Raw genomic sequence first — 9,844 nt, 5'->3', positions numbered from 1 at the left:
GAATTTGATTGATTTCAGACGAATATGCCTATTTCCAAAAACTCCACAAAGGTGCTTGAACATGTGAGGAAACTTGCAGCTTAATTTAAAAGGACCCTAGGTTTTATGAATTTATTTAAACAAACAAACCCTGGGGGGCCTTAATCATGTATCTGTTCATGTTAGATCCTTTGATATCTGTGAGGTACAGCCCTATCCTAAATTTGGATTATTCCTAATAAATCACTAGTCATTTTTAGAAGGAAAGCCCCATTGATTACTCAACCAAGTTAAATTGGTTATAGGTTTTAGCCTTACATGAAATCAAGGCATTTTCTGGGGCGCAGAGACAAGGGTTTTTTCCCTCCTAGAAGGGGTCTGAATACTGTAGCTTGCATTGTGTTTCTGTGCAAATTTGGGACAGGTAGCAGTGTGTGTATGGAGGGGCACTTCACCTTGTAGCCTTGAGTGAGGGGTAGAGAAGACTTTTTATTACCAGCTACTGTTTTGCCTGCCTGCTAAAGGCTGGGGAGTTGTATTGAAAGAGTTGCCTTTAATAAAAGGAAACTTTTCTAGTTGAGGTTATTGGGCTGTACTGGTGGCTGCTCTGCGTCCAGAGCCTTTGAGCGCTTCCAGCAGCCGCCTTTTTCTCTAAGAAACAGGTCAAAATGACAAGAGCCTCTTTCTGGTCTCTCAATGCTCTTTGTGGCTTTGTGGGAAGCCCTTTGTGGCTTGTTGCCAGCCGGAGCTTTACTATACTGTTCGGATTAGCTCTTGAGAATGATTGAAAATGTGGAATTACTCGCACACGCTCATACATCCCCTCCCCGGTCTTAGCTTTGTGCTCTTTTTCCCCGGAGGGAAGTGCAGGCGCCTTCATGATTCCTACCTTTTAGACATGCTGGGAAAATTCAGCCTTACTTTCTGTGGAAGCATGTGCTGGTCTGATGTAAAATTCATTCACTCCGAGTAGGAAAATACCTGTTGCATCTGCCCTTGCTGTTTACGTCCCCACGCCTCTGGGCAGGTGTAACAGAGCGGGAGAGAGAGAGGAAAAAATTGTTGTTGTGGTGGTGGTGTTGTGGGTGGGTGGGTGTTTTTGCAAAAACCTGCGTGAATACATTTTTGCAGCAAAATTCTTCAGAGACTGTCTCATGCAGCTTTCTTGCTTAGGTGGAGTGTTGCTGAAGAAATTCTTTTGTGTTCTGGGGCAACTGCCCTGGGAGCTGGGAGCCAATAGGGATATCCTGCACTCTGCTGCTCCACTTTGCCAGCCAGCCGGCCAACTTGCCTTGTCATCACCACCCGACTCCCGCTCCCAACCTCCATCCCCTCTACCCTACACCCCTGCCCCCACTTCCCCGCAAGCTTATAGTGGTGTCACGAAGGGCTTCCTCTTTCCTTTTCTGGTCGTTTTGAAAAACAGCTGCATGACAGCAGGCATGCTGCTGAGCCAAGCAATAGGTGCGCATGGCTGGTGGAGCTGGCTTGACAGGTGCTTTGCTGAGCAGGATGCCTGCTGCTGCTGCTGCGGCACTCTTCTTAAAAAAGGAAAACAGAACAAGGAACCCTTTCCTGGTGTGGTGGGGATAGATGCTGGGGTTGCTCTTCTCTCCCACCCCATTGAAAAGGGCTTCCCTTTTCTTCTAAGTTCTTCAGCAGCAGGCACGCTGCTCAGTGAAGCACCTGTGAGCCAGTCCCAGCCACGTGTGGCCACCTTCATCTTCATTTCTGTAGAGAGCCTCTGGGCTCCGCATAGAGCTCCCGAGGTCTGCTTGGAAACAAAGCCAGAGATCAGGTGTGGTGGTGGCAGCTGGTTCTGCAGGAACTTTGCTGAGCAGCTCATCTGTTGCACACGGGTCACAGTGTGAGCACCAATAACAGCTGATGGGACTTGTTGAATAATAATAATAATAATAATAATAATAATAATAATAATAATGCTTTGGTCATGAAAATGTCTCACAGTAACTTCTAAACACAATAGAAATACTAAAGCCAGTTAAAATAAGCACAATAAAAACCTAAAAAACCCACAAATAAAGCACAGGTATAGCAGCTCCTGCCCCACTCAAAGAAGCCACAAAAACTACCACCACCCCTCCCAAAAACCCCATCAGCCCATCAAATTAAGGGCCAAAAGCCCAGGTAAAAAGAAAAGTCTTTGCCTGGTGCCTAAAACTAGACAAAAATGGCACCAGGTGAGCCTCCCTGGAGAGAGCATTCCACATGCCAGGAGCTACCACTGAAAAGGCCTATTTTTGTGTTGCCACCTTTTGGACCTCCCATGGAGGGAGCACATGGAGAAGAGCCTGTGATTATGATTGCGGGGTCTGAGTCAGTTCATGGGGCACCTTCAGATATTGGGGTGCTGATCTGTATAGCACTTTAAATGTCAAAACCATAACTTTGAATTGAGCCTGGACACTAATTGCCAGCCATTGCAATTGGGCCAGGATTGGTGTTTTGTGCTCAGTTTTGCCCCAGTGAGCAACCTGGCTGCAGAAACCTGAACTTCCTTCAGTTTCTGGACCATCTTCAAAAGCAGGCCTACATATAGTTCATTGCAGTAATCTAACCCAGAGGTTACCAGAGCATAGGCAAGAGAAGTGAAGACCTTGAGCTTCTTCAAATCCTGGAGCAAAATGCCAGGAACAATGTTTGTCAGACATCTCTTACCTCTAAAGAGAATTTGTGTTCCGTGAAAGGAAGGAAGCATTTGGTTTGCACAGAACTCTTGATCACAATGAGAAGGTAGATTTTGTTCAGTTGGCTCCCAAGAAGGTGCATCATGCAGACCCATCAAGCCCTGCATGAAGACTTCTTGACATGGACAATAGCTGAATCTGTCCAAAGATCTGTTGCAAAGGAAGTGTTTGCTGGTGTGTGTGTGTGTTATTTCTATCAAGGAAAGCATAGAATCATAGAATCATAGAGTTGGAAGAGACCACAAGGGCCATTGAGTCCAACCCCCTGCCAAGCAGGAAACACCATCAGAGCACTCCTGACATATGGTTGTCAAGCCTCTGCTTAAAGACCTCCAAAGAAGGAGACTCCACCACACTCCTTGGCAGCAAATTCCATTGTCGAACAGCTCTTACTGTCAGGAAGTTCTTCCTAATGTTTAGGTGGAATCTTCTTTCTTGTAGTTTGGAACCACTGCTCCATGTCCGCTTCTCTGGAGCAGCAGAAAACAACCTTTCTCCCTCCTCTATGTGACATCCTTTTATATATTTGAACATGGCTATCATATCACCCCTTAACCTCCTCTTCTCCAGGCTAAACATGCCCAGCTCCCTTAGCCGTTCCTCATAAGGCATCGTTTCCAGGCCTTTGACCATTTTGGTTGCCCTCCTCTGGACACGTTCCAGTTTGTCAGTGTCCTTCTTGAACTGTGGTGCCCAGAACTGGACACAGTACTCCAGGTGAGGTCTGACCAGAGCAGAATACAGTGGCATTATTGGTGTCTCTGTAAAAATGGATAAGTATATCCAACTAGTCCTTTCCTCTTGAGGTGGGGGGGTAGGGTCATTCCCCCCACATTTGAGAGCCTGGCCAGGGAGATGAACTGCTTCAGTGCTTGGAAGCATGTGTTGGTCTCTACACAATGATCCAGAGTTTACTGCTGCAGCAGCAGCAGCAGCAGCAGCAGCAGCAGCAGCGAAACGACACTTCTCCTGCTGACAAGGTTGGACTAGCAAATTTTGGCATGGTCTCAGGGGCTGTTGCTTTGGGGAGCTGACTAACCTGGAGGGATAGTTGATTGCTGAATGGAGCCAGCCCAGCTATGTATCAGGGTGAAACTGACCTGCTTTGGGCAGCAACAATAAATTGGGGTGAGGGAGATTGGAGGAAAGAATGTATGCTGGAATTGGTGTCTGAATACTGTTCCAAGTCTGGGGTAGAGCAAGACTGCTATTTGGGTTCTACTTCAGGCAGCAAAATGTGTTGTGGGCCTACAAGGTAGCAAGGTTGAAGTAGAAAAAACGCCCCGGGGAGGGGCAAGGAAAAAATTGTGCTTTCTTAATCTTCACCTATGGCCTATTTAATACTGTGGGTGCCCTCCATTGGCCAAGTACCTGCAAGCCTTTGAGAACCCTCCTGAGAGAGGGAAGTTAGGCTCCTGCCCATCTATTTAGTTTCTCTGTAGGACCTCCCATTCTTTGGTCAGACTTCTTCTGGGCTTTGGATGGCGACCTGACTGCTCCAGAGTTTTCATTTCCCTGTGATTTCCTGACCATAAAGGCATAATTTAATGAGTATCCGGCTTTCCAGCTAGCTAAATCAAAAGAACCCTACCCCCCCCCCCAATATCCCAGTTAAGCCATGGCTTCTGATGCCAGGGTCTAGGGGAGGTAGGGGTCTTGCTACTGTTGGCAAAGCTCTTGGCTAAATTTAGAACTAAGCGAGAAGGCGCGTTTGTGACTGGGCACCCTTTCTGCCTTGTTAGATGGATTTCCTGGCGTGAAATAATGAGCAGACGTGCACCCCAGTGCTTGCACAAAACCCCCGGGTAGGAAGTTAACCCTGGCATAGAGTGGAGATTTACATAGCAAGCAGCAAAAATCATTAGCCATGCTGCTAGTGTCCTGCTTAATTAAGACATACATCCCTTCATGTGCAAGGGGGGTGGGAGGGAGGGTGGGGAACACAACCTATATTTATTGTAGGTAGGGAGGCATCTGTCACTGAGCGGGAGGAGGAGGAGAAGAGGGGCTTGTTAGCACCAGAGCAGCTTTGTCCTGGATTTCAGCAAGCTCATATTGCAGTCCATTTCCCCCAAGCATGCAGAGTGGATTTAAAGAAGACAATTTTTTATTTTAAAGCTATTTTAGACTCTTGATATCTTCATTCTTGAGGACGGAACAATCCTGGAATGCTTCTAATAATTCCCTTTCCTGTGCCCCAACATTTCACAGCAACAAGGAATCCTGCTTATTTTCTGTAGGAGAATATGTTCCAGGGCTGTTGTGAAGTAGATTATTTTTAAATCTGCAGATGGTTTTCACATATTCTGTCCTCAGCTCTTGCTGCAGCTTTCCACCTCAGTAAACTGCTTTATAATTTAGCCAGGGGCTCTGGAGCAACTGTGCTGTCATATTGGGTTGTTCTTTCTAATTTCCTTTGCGTGTTCTTCCTTTCCTTTCCTTTCCTTTCCTTTCCTTTCCTTTCCTTTCCTTTCCTTTCCTTTCCTTCTCTCTTTCTAATAATGAGCTGCCATAGTTAAAATCTGTGCCAAGCTGCCACTTAGGTTGCTCACTTTGTAATTCTCCTGCTTGCTGGACTTAAGAGCCTAAAATCAGCCTCGCACGACACACGTTGACAATCTCTGATGGAGCTGCAGCTTTTGGCTCCTCCCAGGCTTCCTGAAAATATGATGATGAGGACAATGGCAACACTACAGACTGTTGGGGACATTAACTGTCAGTTCTGGGGTGCTCTCTCTCTCTCTCTCTCTCTGTGTGTGTGTGTGTGTAGAGGACTCATCATGTGTCCTTTGTCTTTTCTCAAACTTGGCCAGTCTGAGTTGAGTTTATTGATTTGTTTTACTAACAATACTTAAATGCCACCGAATAACAAAATCTCTAGGTGGCTCACAATAGCAATAAAAAACAGTTTTGCAACAATAGGAACAGCAGTTGTTCCTGGGTTTCTTGTCTGAACCCCACAACCCCAAAGGCTGCATTCCAATGCCCTGCCTGCACATACACCCCCCTCCCAATCCTGCATGCTCCGCTCCCTTGGGTGCTGCTTGCGCCCTCATTACCTGGCTGTCAAGGGGCGTGTGTCTCCTGCCAGCCACACCTTACCTCAGTGGTAGGGACTGGAGCTGCCAACTTTTTGGCAGGCAACAGCACCGTGTGTTTCTGCGCGCACTTGGCTTTTCTGGAAAGGAGTTCCTTAACCGTTTTTCATTCATTTTTAATTCTCTTCCTTTCCAGTGACTGACTTTCACTTTTTTGACGGGGAGAGAGGGGGAAGATTTGCTTTTGGTGGTGCGTTTGCAAGAAGGGCTGCTGCCTAAGCAGGAAGTCAGGCAGGGCTAGTTTGAAAAATTTTCCGGCCTTGCTTAAGTGAGCGATCGAAGAGCCCGAAGCGACCGCCGAGGGAGATCCCCGGCCCAGCAGCTCCTGGAGCAGAGACCGCTTCGGGGAGGGAATAGCCTGGAGGTTCGGCCTGTGGCTTGACTGCCTCTTGGTGGAGGTCCCGGGGACCCTCCTTGGAGCAGATTCCGCTGCAAATCTGCCTTCTTAATGGCCGAAGGGGATGGGTCGCCCCGTGCAACTGGGTCTTCGAAACGGGGCGGCCTGCTGTCTCTAGGATCAGCCTGCGCCCAGTGTGAGCAGAGTCGGGCCTTCAGCCTGACGCCCTGACCCGTAGCGCGAAGGGTGGGCAGGCCGCCGCGTCTTGCTGCGTCTCTCTGCCCCCTTTCTGTCCCAGCGAGTGCCGGAGAGGCCAGCCGTGCATCGCGGCAGCCCGTGGCTGGACTGGGATCGCCATGCTCCGTGGCGCACCGAGGAGCCTGAAGCTCAGGCGCGCCGAAGTAGGAGAAGGAGCGCGGTCGGGGGAGCGCTGGCCCGGTCTCCTCCCCCGTCGCGGCCGCTGCTGACCGAGCTGACCGGCGTCCCGGAGACCCCGAGAGCTGCTCGCCGGCTCAGCAGCAGCAGCAGCAGCCGCCGGCGCCGGCGCGGGAGGTGCCTTCTTCCTTCGGTAGCTGGCGCCCTGTTTTCTGCTTTGAGATGCAAATTTCTGCACAAGCCCGATCAGATTTTCGCTTCATTAGCATGAAATCTGACTCGTTCCACATTTCAGCTTAAAAAGGGGTGGGTGGGGAGGAGCGCCGCGGGGGGAGCGTTTGCTGAAAACAGCAGGCTCAGCCGTGGTGGTGGTGGTGGGGGGGTAGGGGAGAAGGGGGGTTACCCCAGTGCCTCCGTGTACTACACTCCCCCTATGCATAGCTGAACAACGAGCTGAGGGGTGGGGGCGGTCTCTTAACCGAGGACTTTTGAGGATGAGAGGCAGAGAGGCATTTAGTTGCGCTCTGCTACCCTGGTGGACGGACGGTTCACCCCCTTTTTTCGTTAGTGAAAACCACACCCCATATATAAAGTGGGCAAGCTTCCCCCCGCGCCCGCCGGCTTCGTTTAGGGCTTTCCTCTGTGTTTCTGCGTGGACTTTTGGCAGCGGCCAGCCGCGGAGGGGCAGCTCTAGTGAGGAAAACCCCAGCCTGCAATTTGTATCCTCCCAGGCAATTGAAATAGGGGGCGTTAGGAAAGAAAGAAAGAAAGAAAGAAAGAAAGAAAGAAAGAAAGAAAGACAAATTTGCAGGTGACTTGAGGTATTTTGACGTGCAAGAATAGTGGAGGACAATGGATTCAGATTTTGAGCCACCTCTCTGATCTTTGCACTAAGCCTTATCCCTCTCACATAGCAGGGAGGCATCTCAACACCCCCTTCCTCATCAAGGCAGTGCCCCCCCCCCATAAGACACTGACTGTCCTTTTCTTCTGCGTGGCTCCTTTGGCTTCTCTTGGAAACATAAGAAGACCCTTGAAGCTGCTTCTGATCCTGAAGGTCAGACGTGGCTATCAGGATGAATAGACATTTGTGCAAAGATGCAAACCATTAGAATTGAAAATAATCTGTTGGGTTTTGTAGGAGAAATGCTTAAGTCTCTCCCCCAAACCCCAGCATCTCCTCTGCTCCCAAGGTGCAGGCCTGGACCTGAGCTCCATAAGCAGAATGCATATTTATGCACCCATAAAGTAGGTGCATAATTATGGCAAGCAGCTGACAGGAAACTCTTGATACCATTGGCCTAAGCTGCTTAGCAATGCAGGAGGGCAAAGGGCATCTCCTTTCATAAGGGCACCTGGGTGAAGCTGCGATACAACAGTGTCAAGGGGGAGGATGTGCCATGACCAAGAGCAGCTCAAATTTGTGGAACCCGCCCTGGAAGTTGACTCCCCATTGGTTTTCCCCTAGCCTCCCTTAGCAAACAGGCATTCCAGAGTCTTTTCACGTCCATCAATTGTATTTAGGATTTGGGGGCTCCATAGGGCTTTAGTTAGTTCATCTCAGTTCAGACCTGACCATGGTCATCCATTCCTTAGCTACAGCCACACTTGATTATCATAGTAGGTGGGTCTGAAAACTTCAGCTGGGATATTAACTGGAGCGGTCTCAATTTGGAGCATAGCATTCCAGTTTCTATTGTTGTCTGTTTGTTTCTGGACCCAACCTCTGAGGCCCTACTCTGTCCGCTACCCTCCAGCAGCACAAAGGGCCTTACTGGCTCCCTCACGTCTTATAATTTGGTGAGTAGCGCAGTCTTTCTTGCTCCAGTAGGTGTTTGGCTCTGCATAAGCTGGAATTGTGTGCTTCTTGTTCTGCATTTTAATTGTTATTTTAAACTCTCATTTTATTGGGTCTGTTTTAGTTTTGTTGTAAGCCACCTTGAGTGATTCTTCACCAAAAAGCAATGGGGTTCAAAGAGCTTATAAAAGAGAAATAATACTTGAATGCATAATTAACTCACCATCAGTGTATACTTTCCAGACAGGTCTCTGTCCCCAAGGGTCTTACAATCTGGATGTTGCAGCTGAAAACAAATGGGAAGACAGAGAAATAGTAGAAAGATTCTGGGGCTCTTTGACACAACCTCATTCAATCCGTGGCCACGCTATGGATTCCCCCCCTGTAGCAGGGAACCTCCATCCATGCTCAAGGCACAGTTACCCCACTTTACAAAGACATTGGCAATCCCCCCCATCTGCCTGCCTCACCCCCTCTCATCACCCCCTCTCACTCTCTGACACATAATGAGTTTGATAAGAAATTGTCTCGCTAACAAGATTAGCCATGGGAATCTCGAGTCCCCTCCTCTTCATTTCATAACATTCCTCATCCTGTTCTGTAATTTTCTGCTGGTATTTGGTGCCTCTGGACCACCTCTGGGAGCTTAAGTTCTCCTTGTGTTTTGACACTGTTCAGGCTAGGACTTGGCTGCAGGTGCTGGATGAGAGCGGAGAGCCAGTGTGCATGCCCACCTGGGTCCTTGCTGCTGTGAGCCTCAGCCCCTCTGAGGAGCTGGACTACCTGCGTATGTGACTGCTTCCCTGGAGTTCCTGGGAGTTGGCACCCATTAGCTGCTCCCTCTCTCCCTCCCTCTCTCTGGCTTTTCAAAGCAAGAGGCAGCCTTTATTCTGACACAGGTGTCACCTCAGGCAGGCAAAGCAGCAGAAACATTCAACAATCTGCTTGCTAAATAACATTAACTCAAAGAGGGAGGGAGGGTCTGTGGAAACCTGCAGAATTTCCTTTGTTTCTCATCTCCCTTGCCAGGGAACTCTATCTGCTGTGGAATCCTGCCTCTATTTGGGGGTTCTTCCTGTATAGGGCCTGCCTTATTGGATTCCACAGCCAGTTCTGCGGCATTTTGGAAGATCTCTTGGCTCAGCTGGGCCTGGATAGTGGACTTCGGACACTCACATGCCTCTTCCTCTTGGCGAGTTTTTGTTTTATTTGTTTGTGTTATTTCCTTGGTTGAATGAAAAGTCCTAGGTGTTTTGGGACTCCAGATGTGTTGGAGGTGTCCACTCTTGCATCCTGTTGGCTTGTCAGTCGTTTTTTGGGTGGGCTCAGTGGTAGGGATGGCACTGAGGGCACCCGGAGGCCTGTCAGGATTGCGAAGGGGCAAGGTGCAGGAGAGGAGCAGGGAGCAAGGAGCAAAGCACTTCAGAGCCCCAGAATGTGTGCTTGAGGACCCTGTAGCACCCTTGAGACTAACCCGTGTCATTCTGTTGGAAGATTTTGTGGGCAAGAGTCCACTTCATCATCAAATGTATGGCGTGTCATCCTAAGT

Source organism: Podarcis erhardii (genome assembly GCF_964252035.2).
Source record: "Podarcis erhardii genome assembly, chromosome: 16".
In the NCBI taxonomy this organism is placed as follows: Eukaryota; Metazoa; Chordata; class Lepidosauria; order Squamata; family Lacertidae; genus Podarcis; species Podarcis erhardii.
Note: the sequence above shows the minus strand (reverse complement) of the source record.